Genomic DNA, 21,525 nt, shown 5'->3' with positions numbered 1-21,525 from the left:
GCGCGTTGCCTTTCACAGGCGTGTGCGGTCCAGTTACTTCACTGATGCCGGCCCATTTGATGTCTTTCAGGTAGGTCTTCTTGCTGTTTTTTCGTATTGTGTTGTTATTGTTGCATGCCTTTCTTTGTTTAATAATGTCTTTTATCCCTTAGATATGCGGAGCTTCAGCGTGGCGAACTGGCTGAGTTGGGCCTCGCCGGTAAATGATGGCACGTAATGAGCGCTATGATGCGGTAAGCGCTATGCGCAGCGCTTCGATGTCTTGCCATTGCTAACCCGTTTTCCTTCTTTTCTCGTAGGTCGCGGTGTTCTCCCAGCGCCTGTGGAATTTCCGGAGCTATGCCAGCCGAGAGGCGACCAGCCAGGTAAGCCTTTTGAGCAGTTTGGCAATATTTCTCGAATGCCTTCTTTAATGTTGCCTTTACCTTCCTCTTTCAGGTCTTCGGTCCAGGAGGCATGCAGATCCAAGGAAGCTGTTCACAGGAGCTGCGAGCGGATAAAGATGGAGATTGCAGGTAAGATGCTGCTGCTAACTATGTTCATTTTGGCTCATTGAAGGTTCTGCTTCTCCGAGGCTTGTGGGTATAGCTGGACACGGTGAGCGTCACTTTGAAGACTGCAAAGTAACGCGAAAAGTGTTGTCTTGTTCGGGTGCGGTTTAAATAGCCCCAACAAAGTAGTCCAGGTAAAATAGTCCCTAGGCCACTACACCCAAAACACTATACAGCAGAGCTTGGTTCCTAGGAGCCAAGCTATGTAGATGCCTCCATGTTGGCTGAAAGCCTCAAATAAAGTAGTTCCCTGAACACATGTCTTTCACGGTGTATGAGCCTGGTGCCATAGGTGCCAGGACTGGCCCCAAAAGGGCTTTCGAAGTGGATGCCTTATTAGAGACCCGAGTCCTGATCCCACCTGCACAATGGGCTTGCCAGTGGGGATCTGGGACGAGGGTCGCGACAGGGAGTGGGCGGCATGGGAGGGTGGTAAAGAGGGAGAGGAGTTCCTCAGAGAGAACAAGGATGGAGTGGAGGTGGGTTCACGCTGTTTGGAGCGCCAGAGGGCTCCCCTGGCTTCGGAGTTCGATAGAGGGTGTTGTGTATGGGCGGGGGGCATTAGGGTGTTCTCAATAGATGTCAGAGGTAGAGCGGAAGTCAATGTGCTCGGGTGGAAAGGGGGTTAAGCACTTGGGAGGGGGGGGCATGGCGCGCGCCAGAGTGTTCCTCTGATCTTAAGAGTTGGACGAGGGATGATGGTAGGAGAGTGGGCGGGGGGTGGGGGTGTCTGGGTGCATTGATGTACCTGGGAGTGGACGCGGTTTGTGATTGGGTGGGGAATAGAGGGGGGATTGTGAAGTTGGGTGCTAGAGCGTGGGCCATGTGCAACGATGGGGCGGGGGGGAGAGAGGATGGGGTGGGTATAGTGTGGGGAGGCTAGGGATCGGGACAGGTTGGGGGGTATATCAAGAGTTAGGATCTCCATCCTGGGGGGAGGTCAGTACAGTACCTAGAGGTTGATTAACTAGGTAATAGTAGATGCATCGGCCCAAGATGTATAATCTGCGTCAAGATTCTGGTCACCAGGGTAGTGGTAGAGGGCCAAAGAGGGTAGCAGCAGGGAGTTCTAAGTGAGCGGCAGAGGCAACTAAATCACAGTGCGCACTTTCTAGAAGTGCATCAGTCGCAGAGGGCACTTTCTAGGTGCCGATTAAGCTAACAGGAGCAATTTTGAGAGAGCAGCGCAGGCAAATATAGTATTATTTAACCCTTTAACTGCCATGGGTTTTTGGTGATTTTGGTATGTCGCCATTCAATGCCTTCTAACGTTTTCTGTTTCATTAACCCCTTAAGTGCCATGGGCGAGGTATCTCGTCCTTGGCAACAGGGAGGTAATCCCAAGGACGAGATACCTCGCCCATGGCACTTAAGGGATTAAGGGGGCACCCTCCCAGGAACAATTTCTAAATCACAGAGGGTACTTTCAAGGTGTGTGGGACAGAGTAAACAGTAATATCTCAGGGGGGACTTTCTAGCTGCACATTAAGCTAGCAGGAGCAATTCTAAGTGAGCGGCACAGGCAGGTAACATTTTCTCAGTGGGCACTATTTAGATGTTAATCGGTAACTTTAAAGGAGTGAGCCAATCAAACAAGGACAAAATGTAAGTGTGTGACCAGGGCAGATTTTCGTACCATGAGAGTGGTCGCTTTCTACATGAGAATAGATGTAGCAGGAACAAATTTTAGACGAGTAGCCTAGGCAGGTCACTTACAGTAACTCAGTTATATCACAGTGTGTACTTTCCAGAAGTGAAACAGTGTTGCAAGATCAGTTTCTAAGTGAGCGGCATGGGCAAATAACTTACAATACTATCATAGTAGTTACTTTCTAGATACGAATCAATGCAGCGAGAGCGGATTTGATAGAAGTCAGTCTGAACAGTTCCTTAAGGTGTGACTCAGGCCAACATTTCCAGTGCTTGGATAATTTGTAAAGTGGTAGGGCTTCCAGGGTAGAGTGATTGCTCTACCCCCACCCTATCCATAACTACCTTGGTAGTTGCTGCAGGCCACTGGCCTCACCTGCCGACAGCCACCCCTGTTTGATCCGCCCTTTGCCTCGGGGTCATTAGCCACAGGGACAGAGGGCTGCCCTGGGAGGGTGAGTTAATTGCCCAGGTCAGACCAATCATGGCCGTGCGGGACGGGATGGAGGCGGGAGAAACGGACTAGGAAGGGAAATTGAGGTGGTCAGGGAGATCAGGAGGCACCATGGGGCCCAGGAGGGTCTGGAGCCTTTCCACTCGCAACGCTCTGAAGAAAAACCTACATGCAGAGTTTTAACACTCACAGCCAGATACAATAGTTAACTCTGGGACTGTGCCATGAAGCAGTGACCACCCACCGACACTAAACAAGACTTGGCACCCGCAAGTTAAGTGCCTCACACCGTACAAGACACTCCCGGCTAAAGCAGCAATTGGGAGGCTCTTAAAGGCCACCATGGCCGTTACTGCAATAAAACCTCACATCCTTTTTTAACACAAAACCGGTTATGCAGGAAAACACATGTCCACCCATGCATGCAAGCTATTCGAAGCCAACGCACCAAATGTTGCCCAACAATCAATCATACTGATGTTCTGCAAATACACGGTCCCCATATGTGCTTTCAACCACCGCAGCTGTGCCACCCTTAATAAAGAAGGGCACAAATTCCCACAATAAACTCCCCCCTCACCCACTAGAGTCCCCGCTGGAGCATAAGACGGAGTGTGGCTGCGAGTGTGCAGTCTCTGGCAGTCTGTGCATGGCTGCCATGGCGGCCGTCTCTGAAACTTCGCCACTTTTGGACATTGCCTCTGCTACCGTGCCAGACTATGGATCTTGAGGAGGGCCGTTTGCTTAGAAGCGCTCGGCCCCGAATTGCCCAAAAACAGCACCTTCACCCTCGAGGCGTCATGAGCCTCTTAACCTCGGATTCTTCACACTGCCAACTACAATCTCAAGCCCCCCCCTCGGCGGCGGGCCGAAAGTAAAGAAAACAAAGATCCAGCCGCAAGAAAAATCCCCGCCACAATGGCGCGAGGAAGTCAGGCTGACACAGAAATTCAGCGCGATGACACAGCGCGCCGCAGCTCCCCATTCACCTCCCGGTCCAGTGGCGCCGCGACTCCCGTTGTCACTTCTGCAGCCGCGGATTCCTCCCTCACAGCTCCGAGCCTGGGATACCTCCGGAGGGAGGACCGAGGCCCGTGAGCAGGGGGGGGGAGCCCGCAAAGTGCCCTTCAGCCGCCCGCAAATCGGACCCCATTCAGGGGGAGGTGCTTGAAGACGCCAAGGAGGCGGCTCCCACTGAAGCATCGAGTGCGGAGAGTAGTGGGGGGAGGGGACTTCTTCCCCCGCCCCCGGCAAAGCAAACGCCACCATCGCCCCTCCTCGTGGGTCAGAGGGAAAACAGAGAACTGAGAACCGAACAAAGTCCTCAAATTACTGTCGCCAACTCTCAGATACAAATTGAGGCACAAGTCCACTTGGGCTCGGACTCGCCAGCCCCTATTCTCCTGGAGGAAACCTGCCCCCGCCTTCCGGCGGACCAGAGGGGTGAGGGAACTCAAATTGTCAAACAACTGGATCCCATTTTACTTCCGCTTGCGGATATGAGCCCTTCCTCCTGCACAGAAACTTTAAATCCAAAAAAACATCGCTGGAAGGAGGTTGAGGCACCTGATTCTAGAAAACCTCCGTCTTCTCAGAAGAAAAGGCCTGCTGAAGCAAAAAAAACAAAAAAAAAAAATCTTTACAAGTCTAGCGTCTAACAAAACTAAACCTAGCGGCCACTCCGTTAAAAAACCATGGAATCCTGAGTCCATAAAGCCCTCAGTGGCAAGTCTAGTTACAGACTTTTTCCACGCCTTCGCTCCGGATTCGCGGAGCAGACAAGTGGACCTCACCGATGAGGAAATCTTGGAAGCAGTTAAAACGTGTCAACCCCCAGAAAAAACAAGGAAAAGGTCCCCGGCGCCAGATCAGCTGCCAAAGATGAAAGACGCCTCAAAGCCGCAAACTGCTCAAATCTCTCCAACTCGGCTGCCGCGGGCCCAATCCCCGAAGGAACCGTTTCTTGACCTGCCTGGCGAAGTCATCAACTGAACCAAGTGACAAGGGCGCAGTCGCCCAAACTACACCGACAAATTATAGTGAAAAGTCTCCTTTGGTCCTCACGGGAAAACCAGTCCTGGTCAACCAAACAAATACACTCGGCACGGTACATGGTTCTACTCATTCAAACAAGCAGACCAACAAAGATCTGCCGGGACGCTCAAGCCCAAGGCGGCCCCATTCCATTCACCCTTCAACAGCCTTAGACCAAAGGATGGTGGCACCTTCAAAGGCTCGGATGCTTGAAACTACACCGCAAGCGCCATGCCAAGCATCTGCCGATATAAGGCAGCAATCCCGTCTGTATCAGGACAGCCTGTTGGCCGACCTTCAAAATAAACCGACTCACTCGGACAGAATCAGACGTGGATCCTTAGAGCTAGCATCGGATGGAATTTCGAACTAAGACTTGAAAAAAAACGCAGACGAATGGGCACCACTTATCCGGGCTATCTTCGCGCAGTGTGCCGCCCAGAAATCGCTCCCTCCATCATGGACGAGGGCGGTTATCGTCCCAATTTACAAGAAAGGTGACATCACCGATCCACTAAATTACCGCCCTATAGCCCTTTTGGATTGCATTGGGAAAGTCTACGGGAGCCTTCTTTTAAAAAGATTTGATGCCTGGTCAAAGTCGGCCCCTTGTAATGACAGGTTTCAAACGGGCTTTAAAAGAAATGTGGGAACAGCGGCTAACATACTTACCATCAGTGTACTGAAAAGCAAGGTCTTGGAGGGCAAACCAAGGATCTTTGTGGCCTTTGTCGATCTCTCCCAAGCCTTTGACTTGGTTGACAGGCAGCGCCTCTGGTACAAACTCGAAGGCTGGGGGTGCCCTCAGGAGATTCTGCAACCAATCAAGGCTCTCCACTCAGAAACCACCCTCAGGGTCCGATTGTCACAAATGGGCAACTTGTCATCTGAAATCCAGACGGGTCGAGGGGTGAAACAAGGCTGCCCCCTAGCTCCAGCACTGTTTCTGGCCTATATTGGTGATTATGGCATCTCAGAAGATCCGTCAAGGACTTTTCCGCCTTCCCTGTCCACAGCAAAAATAAGCCACCTATTGTATGCTGACGACCTCATCCTACTCGACCAGACCCAGATTGGCCTCCAGAGGCAATTATCAAACCTCCTGCGTTACTTGTCTGAGAACAACTTAAAAATAAACAAAGAAAAAACCAAAATCTTGTCCCTGGAGTCCGGCCAGAAAAAAAACGCAGACAACTTCAAATGGTATCTGGAAGACTATGTGATCGAGAAAGTCACAGTATACAAATACCTTGGAGTCCTGATAGACAGCACCAAACAAGAAAGTTCAACGCAGGCAAACCTTCAACTTAGAATAAAGAAGTTGACATCTCAAGGAAAGGCGATTGACACAAAATTCGGTAAATTTTCTTGTATCCCTGTGATCGAATTCTACAGAAAGAAAGTCATCCCCTCCATCACTTACGGAGCCGAAGCCATGCCTCCGATTCCAAGTAAAATCTGGCAGAAACTGGAAAGTGTGTTTTGGAAAGGGGTCCTGTCCCTTCCAAAATCAACGTCCATAGCTGCTATCCGGAGAGAACTGAGCCTAGTGTCTCTAAAGAGAACAGTTGACATTAGTTCCCTGAGACTGTACCGAAAATGCATCATGGATGGGAGTGATGATATTTTCGGTCTCCTAAATAAGGAGTTAAACTCTGGCAAGGTGCAAATGCTGGCAGTATGGAAGGAAGCAAACTTGGCTTTACTCAACTCAGTCGTCTGCTCGGAAGCCGACCTTACCTCACATCCAACTAGAGTGTTCAAAAAATTGAAAGCTTGACTGGATTCAAACAACAAACTTCTCCAGCACTTGCCTCCAACATTCCGTAAGCTCAACGAGCCAATGAAGTACCTTCAAAAATTCCCCAATAAGGGGGCTCGGAATACCCTTCTAAGGATAAGGATGAACTTGGTGGCCACAAACGAAATTCGCAAGATCAGAGGTTTATCGGATACGAGCGCTTGTCGCTTATGTGAAAATAAAACAGAATCCATCAGACATTTGCTTCTGGCATGCCCGAAAAACCAGAACCTGAGAGGGGCTTACTTGAATCATCTAATTGTGGAGGATCCAGGGTGGGACGACGACACCTGGTGGAATAGACTGATCAGCGGAGACAGAATAACCTGGCTCCTGGCAACCGTGAAAATATTGGAACACACGATGAAAATGACAACAGCCACAGGGTCCCACCCTGGCTAGTTATCGCGCAATTTACTGCTTCGGTTCTTTTTGTAAAATTCTTTTGAATATTAACAAATGAAAAAAAAAAAAAAATTATAAGACTCCCCTACCCAAGGACTGATAATTGCTATACTATGAACCTGGACATAGCAGAGCAAAACTGACATCACTGTTCATCCAATGAAATACAAGTACATTTCCATACAATGTAACACTGTTGTGCCAATTTGCCCCTGCTGTCCAGCCCACGTACCCTTGCTATTAAGGCACTACCTAGGTCCCTGCATCTGCTCAGGCCCTGTAATACTGTTAATCACTTTGTTTGTACTACCTTAGCTCTAAAAGCAGGTGCCATTTACATGCCATGGCTCATTTAAGAGACTGTGTTGAGAAAGCAAAGGGTTGTTTTGTTCTAAATGCACACAGAAAGCACCAGAAATCTACCCCCTCCCCCAGGCCACAAACACTTCGCACAAAGCAGCTCCAAAATGCTACATTACTTCCAGATGTGCATATTTAACGCACCAAAAGATAGTGTATCTTTTGTAGAAAGTTACATTTTCATCACATCCATCTGCCCAACATCCACCACATCCATTTGCCCAACATTGAAATAATGACTAGTGAGAGAAAAGGTTAAGTCATGAAAGTGCATATCCAAGACTCAAATGCCATGTTAGTCTTCTGCTGAATTGCATTCTGGAATTTGTAGTCACCCATTCAAGACGGAGAATAATGCCACACTTGCCCAATTTTGCTTAACATAATTCTATAAGTATTCACTACACTCTGAGCGGCCAGACGCTGCAATCCTGGAGATGTCATTTCCCTCAAGTTTGCCCTTTAACCATGGAGCCAGAGTTTCCACACCTAGCGATGCGAGGGAGCCGTCCCATAGTTTAAACGCCTCACTTTACATTTAGCAGCAGGAGCGGAAAAGCCATATGATCCACAGGAAGATAGAAGACAACCTCTTCACGATAGCCACCCAACCTGCTCAGCTGCCACTGCGACACATTTTCTGTCCTGCTTCCCCTTTCAACTCCTGCAACCTGCTAAATAGTCTTGGCTTGCTCACTCCCCCACCCGCAACGAAGGCTCAGGGGGTACCTTGATAAGCGTCTCATATCTGCTACTTCAAATAAAGCCTCACTTCGTACACTGCCACAAAGTTAACTATCAGCAGTGCCACATCAAATAATGGATGTCTCCTTCCTTACTAATGCCAACATGTTTTAAAGTAACCGTCCATGATATTTGTGCATTGAATACTCTTTCAGAAAGTAATTCTCTGTAATACCGTTATGCCAATAAGGGGGCGGGGCAGGCACACAGCACGAGGTTGTGCTGCAGGGTAGTGAAGCAGAAGGTGCAGAGAAGAGAATGGTGGCCCAGGTTTTCTAAAGTGGGGCGGCTCTGGAAAAAGCGTGTGCTGATGACTGCTTTAAGACGTGTCCTCACAGTGAAAATAAGCTCCCTATAATAGAAGGGTGAGCAGCATAGGAGAACGATCAGACACCGGGGCTGCTCCTCCACAGGACAGGATCTGGTTACACTGGAATCAGCCTCATGCCCGGGGGCCCCGTTAACAAATGCCACATCTGGAAAAGGTTTGGGGCTCTAACATGAGGCTGCTCCCGCAACAGATACTATACACTGTACCTTTGGACCCGGAAGCACTCGGAAACCATGCAAACCCCCCCCCCCCCCAAAAAATAAAATAAATAAAAAAATAAATAAATTAAAAAAACCCACACGTGTTGATTATAAAAACTTGATAACTTCCACCCCGATGGCGCTTCATGAAAGTGTCTTATTCGAGGCATGAAGGCTCCTTGTACAATACATTTTAGGGACCATTTTCAAACATGTTAAAACTAAACATACGTTCTCATTTCTGAGAAACGGTTATCACAAACCCAGTGCCTTTTTTTTTTTAAAGGCTTATTTGTAAACTCTCCTCGCGTTTACTCTGAAGTAAACAAAGTGTCCAGAGCAGGCTCTACAACCCTCCCTATTCTCCACAGCGTCTAAATATAATCATCAAGGACCATATTGACACCCTGGCTCAAGCCCTGGCCAACTTCGCCTCTGGAACCTTCCCTTCCCCCTTAAGCACCCCATTGTGCACCCTCTTCTTAAGAAACCCTCAGCCGACGCCTCCTGTCCGGCTAACTATTGCCCGATCTCCATTACTCCTTTTCTGGGCAAACTCTTGGAAAAGATGGCCATCTCCCACTTCACACTGAATCTGTTGGTTGCCATCAGTCTGGCTTCAGAGCAGTGAGAAGCACGAAAACTGCTATCTTGAACATCCGTGAAGATCTGCTCTCAAACATTGACACTAACCGTCCTTGTGTCCTCGTCCTCCTAGATCTCTTCTGCTTGTGATACTGTCAACCATGCCATTCTGCTCAACCCACTCCGTGATAACCTGGGTATCACCGATCAGGCCCTGGCCTGGCCGACCTCCTTGCTTTCTGACCAACCCTCCCAGATCCAACTTGGGTCCTTCCTCTCCTCCATCTCTCGCTCCCTCTACCTGTGGTGTTCCCATGGGTCCAATTTTTCTCCTTGGCTGTTCAACCAATACCTGGCACCTCTCGCCCACCACATAGCTGTTCTCTGCTCCAACTTTCAGTGCTATACGGATGACTCTCAGCTCGCCTTCAGTCTCCCCTCGGCCACCTCTTCTCCCCCTTATCACGGATCGTCTGTCCGCAATCCAGGAGCAGTGTGCTGACAATGACCTCTGCCATATTGCCAGTAAGACAGAGATCCTCCACATCGGTTCACCAGCACCTTCCTTTCCAGTCACTCCCTGGCCGCCCACTCTGGGCCCTCTTGCTGCTCCTACCTGTGAGACCAAGAACCTCAGAATCATCTTCGACTCTACACTCCTTCGCTCATCACATCTCTGATGTCTCGAAGTCAAACTACCAGCTGCACCTCCTCATAGGTATTCTTCCTTTCCTCACTTTCCCCCGCAGAAGCTCACCGTCTCCAGAGCTCTGGTTCTCTCCAAGCTGGATTACTGCAACCACCTCTTTCTAAATCTACCTGCCTCTACAACTCATCCAGAACAGGACTGCAATACTTGTCCTTGGCTTCAAGCCCATGGATCATATCTCTCCAGCACTGAAATCTCTCCATTGGCTCCCAGTGGTGGCAATGATCAAGTTAAAGACCCTCTGCATTGTCCACAAGGCTTTCTGGGGCCTGTGACGCTCCAACTCTCTACTGAAATATCTTCCTACTTGAGCTCTTCGCTCCTCCCAACTCCTTGAGGGCCAGTCGCTTCCCCACGTGACGCTAAACCATTACGCCTATAATCGCAAACGTGAGGAAGCCAAGAACCATCACAATCCAACCAGAAAAGTGTTGCATGTGGGCTACAGACCCTGCAACCAAAAAAAGCTAAAACAAAGCACGAAACCCATAAAATCACAACACTGACAACTCAAATGCAAAGAAACACCTAAAACAAACAACCTATCACCAAGGAACACAACATGCCATGAAAACAAACCGTACCAGGCAAAAGACAGCCAGGAGTAGGAATGAACCAAATGGAACCGCACCACATAATCAACTATGGAACAGCCCCTACAAACATGGCCGACAAACAACCCCCAAAGGAAGAGAAAAATCTCTATACACAACACCATACCTCACGACCAACAACTCACCGGAACAAGTCAATTCTCCCAACGCTGTGAGACGTGTCAACACCAAAACGGAGCCGTGCAAAAAAAAAAAAAAAAAAATTAAATAGAACAGAAACACCCAGAAGAAAAATATTAACTAAATCTACGCCCTCACCTCATTTATCACTAAAACATGATGACAACTACTTCAACAAAATATAGAACAGGACCCTGTAGAAAAGAACCCAATAATTAACCTAGCAGACCTACTCAACAACACCACAGATGCGATTGAACCACCATGGAAGCAAACCAATGCAACACTTTATGAAAATAAAAGACAACCCGCTAAACATCAAACTGTAAATCCATGATCCTTCACTTGGAACTCAAAAACAAAACATACAATTCATACTGATTTACAGACCGACATAAGGTGCAACTTTCAGAAGCTATCACCAACATAGCCATCCAAGATGAACATCTGATAATCCTCAGGGACTTCAACATCTGGTTTGAAGAAAAAAGGCAAACTCACAAAAATTGGTCAAAGGAGCAACACACACAGCAGGACACACACTTGACAATCATCTTATCGCTGCCGCACAACCAATACTGATACTCGAGAGACCACCCATCATCCAGTTTGTGATCATGCTACAAACTAAAGCAGCCTGATAAAATTCCCAACTATCACAACAACAAAAAAACTGGAAAGCCATCAAAGTGAGCAACTTAATAGAACTTGAACTGACAAAACCAACGACCACTAACCTGAACAGAGCTGACCTCGACAGGAAAACAGAGCTAATTCACAAATGGATCGCCGAAACAATTGACTGCATCTCCCCTGAAAAACCCTTCACCCAGTAACGAAAAAATAATGGCAAAATGTTTACCACAATGCTCAGCACCATGAAAAAGAAGAAACGTGAACTGGAATGGAGTAAAGAATATGACCAAACAGCACAATTCCAACGACAGATTCGGTCTTATGAATGTTAAAGCTAAAAAGAGAACCCTACGATAGTAGAATCACCAAAGTCGCCAACACCCAAAAAGAACCAACATCATAAATGAAATTAGGAACCCACCGGGGTGCAACACCACCCCGGTACCCTCCCAGAAACTAAGCAACAACCTATCCGAACACTAAAATAAAATCAGGAGCATCCATCAAATTATACAAAGCAGACCGCTCAACCCAAACACACAACCAATTACGCCAAACAAGGAACCACAGTATAAACTCCAAAGCTTCCCACAAATACCAGTAGAGACATTCGTCAAGCTGGTAAGACATAGCAATAAAGCGGGATCACCATGGACCCCTGCCCTCCAGACATTTACAAACCCATCCTCACACAGGGCGCACCACTGTAACACTACAGAAACCTTTTTGACCCGTCACTCGCAACAGGGAAAGTACTGCGATCATTCAAATCGTTGCACATCAAACCACATGTCAAGGACACAGGAGAAGACGTGGAAGACCTCTCAAACTACTGATTTCAAACATTCACTACCTAGAAAAACTACTAGAAACTTAAGTCTACAAAACACAAGAACGCGTAGAAAAACACTAGTTGCTAGACCAGGCGCAAGTCTGCTTTAGACCCACGAGGAGGAACAGAAACAGCACTCCTACCTATCTGAGATGACGTAAAGACAAACTAAGACTCCGGTACAAACTCTGCCCTAATTCTACTCAACCTCTCTGCAGCTTTCAACAGTCAACCATGACATCCTCATCACAAAATTAGAAGAAATGGAACAGACATAGCCCTACTTTGGATAAAAAGCATACCTAGCAAATAGAACGGACACTATCTGGCTAAAACCCTTCAAATACGCTCCACGGAACACTGACTTGAGTACCCATCACCACTTTTCAACATCTACCTGGCTCTGCTAATCAAGATCATCAAAAAAAACAAACCAACCTTGTGTGCTACAACTAAGCAGATGACCCACAAATCATACATTAAAAAAAATATATATTTAATTATTTTTTTTAATTTAAAAGGAGGAACCACAAGAAGAAACCTAAGAAGAGGACAACGCTGGGAGAAGTCTCAAAGAACTCTACGAATGGATAAACACAAACAGCCTAAAACAACCCATGCAAGACAGAACATGATTTTATCCAAAAACCTGGGAAAAAACACATATGTTCCATGGCCCACAGAAGTAGGAACAGCACCCACACCATTAAAAACAGAAGTTAACTGGGAATCCTAATGGATAGCGCGCTAAAATTGGAACCACAAGTAAATGCAATAATCAAACAGAAAAGTTCCTCCTACACTCAGTAAAAATAATCCTACCATTCCTGTCCTTCACCCGACACCAACAATCATCGCCCTCATGTCAAGAATGGACCATTCCAACAGCCTCTAACTCGGAATGTCAGAACACCTACTGAAGAAACTGCAACATATCCAAAACGCAGCGGCCAGCCTCCTCCTCAAACTATCACTAAGAGACCACATCACCCCAGCACTAAAAATGTTACACTGGCTTCCAGTCAAACAACGAATCGCGTTCAAAACAATGCGCATAACACACAGAGCTAGCCAAGGAGCAGAATTCCTACTAAAGAAAATAATTTACCAACCGACCAGAACACTCAGATCATGCAACGTCACCCTCCTTGAACCAAAACCTCACACAAGGAAAAAGCTAGGGGGTGGGGAAATCATCCTCCTCCCACCTGGCAGCAGAAATTAACACCCTCCAAAAAGGCATCTGAAATACAAAAGGAACACCTAAAATTAAAGAAACTACTCAAAACCAGAATGAATCTGGCACCTCCAAGCCCCCTCGCCAGGCTAAATCCAAGGGACAGGGACCGTTGTTAGAGACAAAGGAACAGTAAACACTAACGCCTGACAGCAGGGAGAGTGCTCAGAACTCATAGGGAGGGGACCACCCCCTAGGAACAAAGGGAGCCTATGCTAGACAGAACACTCTTCCGACCAAAATTACAACGGATAACCTCATCTCAACCCTGAGTGGGGGAGGCCCTCGCCTCCTGTCCCTCCCACAGAGCACTAGACAACCTCAGATATAGGCTGCCGCCTCATGCAGAACTGGGCGAATGAACCACAGGGGAATGCTCCAACAGACAGCAAGACCTTAGAAAGAACACAAAAGACAAACGCCCAAAAAAACAAAATAACCCCACTAACCCAACTACTAAAAGATCAACTCTTGGCACACACCTTCTCAATGCTTACAAACACAAATACACTCCTGCACCGCAAGTACCGCTATACCATCGAACCGACCCTCTTAACTTTCAAATTTTTCAAATCAAACAGAGCAGCAAGGGACCAATCCGGCAGCGCGCGATATAAACCTTAACATAACATTTTGCCTGACTGTGCCAGACAGCAGAACTTCACACATAGTCTAATTGTGCCAGATAGCAGCATTTCACACTTACCCCGATTGTGCCAGATAACAGCATTTTTGCATTTAGCCTATTACATCATATCTAGACAGAACTGTAATACTGGCCTGTGTCATACCCAGACAGAATTGTGAAGATTAGCCTCAGTCACATGTATAGAGAATTGTAATACTAGCTCAAGTCACATCTAAACAGATTTGCAAAGATTAGCTCACGTCTCATCTGGACAGAATTGTGAATATTAGCATTGTGCCTCATCGAGACAGGATTGTGAAGATACCATGCATCGCCTCTAAATAGTGATGCCACTGCACACCCCTCTGCATACACCTCTCTCACAACCACACCTCCAAAGCACTACAAACCGCGCACACTTCACTACATCGCAACAACAAAACAAAGCCTCCCACAACACATTGACGGCTACCAACCGAAAAGCACACCTAAACTCAGCGAACAGTGTTAACCGAACTGAGGCTGCCAAAGGCACATCACAGCTCTTTCCCACAACCTTACTAACCCACCCCACCCTCTTACCTTTTCAGATCTGCCAGAGCGCCAGGGGACCACTATAGTGGCGATTGCGCGGTATAAATATCCTTTAACATAAACAGCAAACAATTCTTACGCAGGGGGCACATAATATTAACATGTAAACACCTACATAATCTTCCAGAGGCAACTAAAGCGCCCGACTGTGACCATTTGCGTCACCTACTTCCAAGTGACCCCTTAACTTGTTTAGGTGACCCATTATAATGACACCCATTGAGGTAATGGCAAAACAGGGTCAAGCTCCATAAGTGCTCACCTTAGGAGTATGCGATAAAGTACTAAACTCCTTAAAAAAGGTGTGATGGTACCCTTCCCAGGCTCCCAACCACCCTCCTTCCCTAGTAACCTGACTGTACCTTCGTCCTGCACTTGATCACCTTCGCTCCTTGCAAGCTCCGTCAGCTTCAGTGCACGCTACTAACAATCGTGTCACTGTGATAACTACCTGTTGGCAGACATTCCTGTGCACAGCCTAGCTGAGGCAGCCTATACCCTGACTCTGCGCCAGGCAACCCTCAATACAAAACTTTGCCCAGGTGACCACAACCACCCCCGCTCTTCTCTTTCACCCCAGATTGACCTTGCATGCAAATTAATTCAATTGCATTGCCTGTACCCGCCCTGGCTGTGCACACCATAGTGGTTGTACTATTCAGGCCCTCGATTCCTTTAACGTGAACACGCATTATAATTCTCCTTGGGCTGGGTGTCCATGCATACATCTCCCCTCACCTTGCATCTCTGCTTCCCTCTACGAGTCGTAAAGGGGCTCCAATGCTTCCAAAGCTAGATCCACGCAAAAAAATTAAAATATACCCTGTTATTTGGTATTTGTATAGCGCCTACTCCCATCGCTATGGCTTCCAAGAGCTGTGGGTTGCAAGGCCCCTTGGAAGACCGTAATCAGTGCAAACAAAGAGCTTCACATTGAATGCAAATAGTCAGTAGAATTAAGTGAATATTCAATTACTAGCCGAGTTGACTTGTTTGAAACATTGCAAAAGTCATGCAGAGGATTGTGTTCAGGCGCAGATTATTGTATGTGACTGACAGATGGATCACTTGTTTTGGGTGGGGGACTGCTATATTCGGTGTTGCAGTGCAAGAGGGATGACTATTAAAATCAGTCCATCAACCCCTAGGGCAATTGTCCACACTGGACGGCTCGGCTATACTTTACTATTATTACTAATAACGTTTGAGATTCAGGAAGTGCACACCAATCTCAGAACCAAAGAATAGCTGCACTTAGAGGACACACAGGGATTAGGGATTACACTTAAAATTGGAGTTCAGAGGAGCTGAAGTGGGGTGGATTGGGATAATCAACTGTTGGCAAGATGTTCCTTGAAGAGTAGGGTCTTTTCAGGTCTTGACCGAAGTGCAGAGGTTCCTTGTAATAAGAACCAGCTATAACGTAATGTATAATGGTTTTAATAAACTTGCAAGAGTAAACTCGCCAACCACCCCACCTCATAGTTATTCATCAAAATGCTCTGCGCTACAAGCTTAGGTGTCACGCTAGCTGTATTTGCAATTCTCCCCAGGGTTCGAAATGGAGAGGAGCTGAAAGCTAGTTAACACCTTATCTTTAATCATTTAAACTGTATACATTTTTGCAGCAGTCACTCAACCAAATCTGCTCCTTTACCACATAAGGGACCTGTTAAACAAAGATTTCTTCCACTGGTACCTTAATGTGCTGGGCCATTTTACTGGGACGGAGTACATAACATGCAATCTATGCCAAGGCCACGTCCGCAAGTGCTTTTACTCCCCTAGCTATTTTACAGGCATTAGAAATCTAAACCTGTAGGACTGTATAAGGGGACAACAGTAGATACAAGACACCACTGACTTATCAGTTGAAATTCGAATTCTTACCAATGACACCATTACAAAATGCACGAGCAGTTCGTAAATAATGTGCACAGTGGCTAGTCAGTTTACGGTGCGCACAATAAACAGACATCGCTTTTATATGTTGAGCAAAAAAGGCATTGCAGACAATCGTATGCATTATAAAGCTATTAACTTAAGCTCCTTCTAAAGAACCTCCACAACAGCAACACCATCGGATACTGCTTTTAGTTGGCAGGGCATGCAAGAGTGCGGGGAAAGCCTTCTAGACCTTTTGCACGATGCTATCAATCCTGCTAAGCCATTCCTCAACATACCAGGGGTGCTCTGCTAGCACAGACCCTCCAATGAAAACACACATCAATATCAAATATACCACTGCCCAGTGTGCAGTATGCACGACCCCTAGTTCTTCCTGGGAGAGGACGCTGCACGTACCACATGTGCAATCACAATGGAATAGCTGATGAGCACATCTTGCCAACAAATTACACAAATACCTCAGCAACATGTGCTCAATTCACATCTATTGTGGCACGCAGCTTATTAACATAGGCCACACGTCCTAAATTAGATTCCGTAAGCGTCGGCCCTACACAGTTAACCTTAAAGAAAATTTGAGGGACTCAACTGTTTCCATCCCAATTACACACGCCGATGCTCTCCATGCACGTTTCTCGTAGGTACTGCGCCGGGCTTGCCCACTCCCGTGTTGGAAGTGGCTTGGGGCCCCAGGGCCAGTTATATCCCGGAGGACCTCTTAAAAACCAGCGTGCATTTCGGGGTGTGTTAGCGATATTAGAAGGGTTTAGGTACCCTGGACAGGATGCAGATGGGGAGGCCTCTTGCCGCTACGCCCACCTCTCTGCCAGGCTACTGCTATCGATTACAGGGGCACTTACGACAGTGCCCGGGGCCTTCCACTGGGCTCTATAAATGGAGCCAAGTCAGCGGCCGGACACCAGGGTCTGAACCCAACCGGGTTTCCGCTCATTTTATTACGTTCTCCCAAGAAGGCGCAATAGTTGTAATTGTGGAGGCAGAAGGATGTTTGATAGAGAGCAAATGTATTGTGCAATTTTTCATTTTGCGTGTTGGGCCACGATGTTATTTATGATCGTATGATAGCACGCGTGTATAAGCTATAGTGCTTCGTGACTGACGGGTCATCGTTAGGCCATGGGTGGGGAAGGCGGCCCGGCGAGGGGTCAGCTCGGCGAAGAAGACGGGGGGCGGGCGCAGAAAAGAGCGACGGGAAAGGCAGACATTGATCTGCGACTGCAGGAGAGAAGCTGGGGACGGGGGTTGCCTCGGCCTCAGCGGAGGAGTTGCTAAGGCCTGGGAAGAGGAGACAGTGAAAGGGAAAACGGGCCGAGGGGGGGGGGGGGAGACTGAACGTACGGGGCCCAGCCTGATGCGGGCCAAGCAGCTTCCCCCTCCCTCCTATACTTACCATGGGCAACATCCGGAAGGTGCAAACTTGCGCAAGGCGCGCTAAATCAAGCGATCTTCAAGAGCTTGAGCGCCGCCTGCTCGCCTCTCGGACGCGTCCCACTGCTCGGCAGACTTGGCTGAGTCGGTCTCTGGTCCCCGGTCCCCGGGGTTGAGCTGCAATGCACTGCGCATCACGTGATGCGAGCAGAGAGGGCACGCGCGCATCACGTGACACGAGCACAGTGGGCACTTGCGCTTTGTTTGCGGCCCGGGCGGTGCCCCTCCTCCAAAGCGCAGGCACGCCCGGGCAGAAAAGAGTGACGTGCACCAGCAGGCAGCCAGTGTGACTGATAGCAATGATCGAACCACCCAAGGAGCTGGCTTGGATGTACCGATGCTCTCGTTCATAGTCTTGCACAGCCGTGGTTTTACTTTAACACTGCTTCATCACTTCACTTAGAAAAATGAAAATAAAGGCCCTGCTTGGGGGGCCGGCTTTCAGGGTGGGCGTGGCCCGAAAAGTACACAAACCATTGTGATGTACGCGAACAAATATATAAATGTATATAACCATTTATGTATTTGTATGCATACCTTACTATGATTTGTGTAGTATGCAAGCCATCTTTTATAAACGTAGAAATATGCACATTTCTATGTTTATAAAAGATGGCTTGCATAGCTCTCAACTCGCCAGCTTCTGGCGGGTGTCACCAGTTAAAAGCATGCACCCACCGGCCAGCTCCTTTGTTTCACCCGCCTTGGAGCCGTGAGACTCTGGTGCATGCCTCACACAGGCACAGTCTCACTGAGCCAGGGCAGCAGGCTGTGGGTACAGAAGAAAGCCAAAGTGAAATGTAGGGAACAGCCACTGATAAGCTTTCACTTTCTATGTTGTGTTTCTTTAGTCTCATGTGAGACAGTAGGTTTCATTTCATAAATACAATACGAGATGAATTTGTAACAAAAGCGCCACCACCCTTACAATCAGTGTTTCACTTGCCAAGCCCCCTATGCGCCCATTCACCCTGGACTCTAACCCCGACCCAAAATATAATCTGGTGTTTTCACCAACCTTGATGACAACAAAGGTTGAGAGCTATGCACAAACCATAGTAAGGTACGCACATAAATATATAAATGCTTACATCAATATATTTATTTGCATGCCTTACTATGGTTAGTGTACTTCAGATGGCTTGAAAAGTACACAAACCATAATAGGGTACACACACAAATATATGGAATTTATATATTTGTGTGCGCGCCTTATCGTTTGCATACTTGTCAAGCCATCTTTTTTAAACATTCTATATAATAATAGATGGCTTGAAAAGTACACAATTCAATCCATCTTTTCTCTTGTGAACCGTCGCGGGAGGGGTCACAAGAGGAAGTCACAGTGACTGACAGAAGTGCCAGCCAGCTACAGCTGCGGCTGGCTGTCTGTTACTTCTGTCAGGTTGCCTGACTCGAAAATGGCAGGCGCATCTCCGGCTGCGGACAAGGCAGGATAATGTGTTTGTTTGTTTAATCATTTATAATGCGCTCCAGACCCTGGGGTATCAAGGCGCAGCACTTACAGAATGTTAATGTTAATGTTAAAGGACATTTGTACCGCGCACTATCACCACCGAAGTGGTCCCCTGGCACACTGGCGGCTCTGAAAAAGGGGAGGAGAGGGGGTGGGTTAGTGGGAGTAGGCTGGAAAAGTGCTGGTGATTGGAGCCGTTCTTGTGATTTTTAGTTATATTTTGTTGTGGTTGATTTGGTTGTCTGTAGCGTGTAAGGGGGGAGCGGTGTAGTGATTTGGGTTAGTCTGTATATCAGATGGTCCAGGGGCTGTGATGTCATTGGGTGGAATGTTGAGTGGAACGTGTAAGCTCGGGAAGGTTGACCGTGTGGCAGTTGGGGGCCAGCCAACACAGGGGCTGGTGGATGTCTTCATGTTATGGACTGCAATACTTATTTTACCTGTTCTCTTGAAATCAATAAACTAGAGAACCTTAAAAAAAAAAAAAAAAAAAAAAGGAAAAGTGCAAGAGAGCAGTGATGTGCTGTTGGCAACCTCAGCCCGGTGGGTCGTTGGCTGGGTTTGGGGTGTTTTATGGTCCGTAGTCGTCGTGTGCTGTTGTGCAAGTCTATGGGCCTCATTACACGGTAGGCGGTGAGCCATGGTGCTATTAGCGCCATGGCTCATGCCGGTAAAATACCGGCACCGCCTTGGCGGAAAGGGGATTTACCGCCCCATTCCAAGGTTGGAGGGGCGGTAAATCCCCTTTCCGCCATTGCCCTTCCCCATTCCCATTTCTGCCCCATAGGGCTCTATGGAAATGGGGAAGGCGCTAATTACGCCACCGCAATTTTGCGGTGCTGTAATTAGCTCCGAGGTCCCTTAGCGGGTTGGATTTTAACGCCTGCAAGAAGCAGGCGTTAAATCCTCCAACCCGCAAAGGGACCTCGTAGTACGGCGGTAAGGGTTAACGGTCACCGTTGCCATTAACGGTGACCGTTGACCCTTACCGCCGTCCGTGTAATGAGGCCCTATGTGTGGTTTGTTTTGTTGTAGCATTGTTGTGAAGTTTGTGCGGATTGCTGCGTTTTAGGCTTGTGGTTGTGTTTCGTTATAGTTTGAGAGGTGTATGCAGAGGGATGGAATTGTTGGTTGGTTAGTTGGCATTGCTGTCCTTGCAATTGTGGGATTCCATCTAGGTGTGGCACATGCTAACAGTCACATTTCTATCTAGATGTGACGCAAGCTAGGTTCAGAATTCTAAGTGTAGTGCATGCTAACAGTCACATTTCTATCTAGATGCGACACATGCTAGGTTCAGAATTCTAAGTGTGGTGCATGCTAAGAATCACATTTCTATCTAGATGCGACGCGAGCTAAAGTTCAGATTCCATACTAGTGTGGCACATGCTAACAGTCACATTTCTATTTAGATGCAACGCAAGCTAGGTTCGGAATTCTAAGTGTGGTGCATGCTAAGAATCACATATGCTAACGATCACATTTCTGAAATTCCATCTAAGTGTGGCATATGCTGACAGTCACATTTCTGTCTAGATTTGGCGCAGACTACTAAGCTTGAGAATTCAATTAGGTGTGGCATATGCTGACAATCATATTTCTGAAATTCCATCTAAGTGTGGCATATGCTAACAATCATATTTCTGCCTAGATGCGATGCAAGCTAGGTTCAGAATTCTAAGTGTGGTGCATGCTAAGAATCACATATGCTAACAATCACATTTCTGAAATTCCATCTAAGTGTGGCATATGCTGACAGTCACATTTCTGTCTAGATTTGGCGGAGACTAAGCTTGAGAATTCAATTAGGTGTGGCATATGCTGACAATCATATTTCTGAAATTCCATCCAAGTGTGGCATATGCTAACAATCATATTTCTGTCTAGATGCGACGCATACTTAACTTTGAGGGTTCCATCAAAGTGTGGCATATGCAGACCATCACATTTCTGTCTAGATTTGGCGCAGGCTAATCTTTGTGGTTCTCTCGGGGTATGGTGCTAGTTAACATTATAATGCAGGCAGTGTTTGCTGTCCAGCCATGAATAGGTAGAGGCTGGTGGTCACATATCTCTCTAATATTGCATGGTGTAGGTCTGTAGCAGTCTAGGCCATTGAAAGGTAAATTGGAGTGGGAAGAGCTTTCTGGAGTAGAGTAATTGCTCTACCCCTCACCCATGCCAACACTTACAGTTTTGGCGGTGT

General features: G+C 47.4%; 1 protein-coding gene across 5 annotated transcripts in view; it reads right to left on the bottom strand.

Moving 5' to 3' along the window:
• Nucleotides 1–18,045, bottom strand: part of CTNNBIP1 (catenin beta interacting protein 1) — a 291,847-nt gene extending 273,802 nt beyond the window's left edge. For 2 of the 5 annotated variants that reach the window (XM_069610009.1, XM_069610011.1), the window contains exon 1: nucleotides 17,805–18,029. The gene's annotated coding sequence lies outside the window, so the exon portion shown is untranslated. Of the gene's footprint in view, nucleotides 1–17,804 lie in introns of all 5 variants that reach the window. The other 3 variants (XM_069610012.1, XM_069610013.1, XM_069610010.1) reach the window with 3 other exon arrangements.
• Between the last annotated feature and the right edge of the window lie 3,480 nt (nucleotides 18,046–21,525).

The sequence above is a fragment of the Ambystoma mexicanum genome, chromosome 8, assembly GCF_040938575.1.
Source record: "Ambystoma mexicanum isolate Mex_15411 chromosome 8, UKY_AmexF1_1, whole genome shotgun sequence".
In the NCBI taxonomy this organism is placed as follows: domain Eukaryota; kingdom Metazoa; phylum Chordata; class Amphibia; order Caudata; family Ambystomatidae; genus Ambystoma; species Ambystoma mexicanum.
This window is presented reverse-complemented; position numbering and strand designations above follow the sequence as displayed.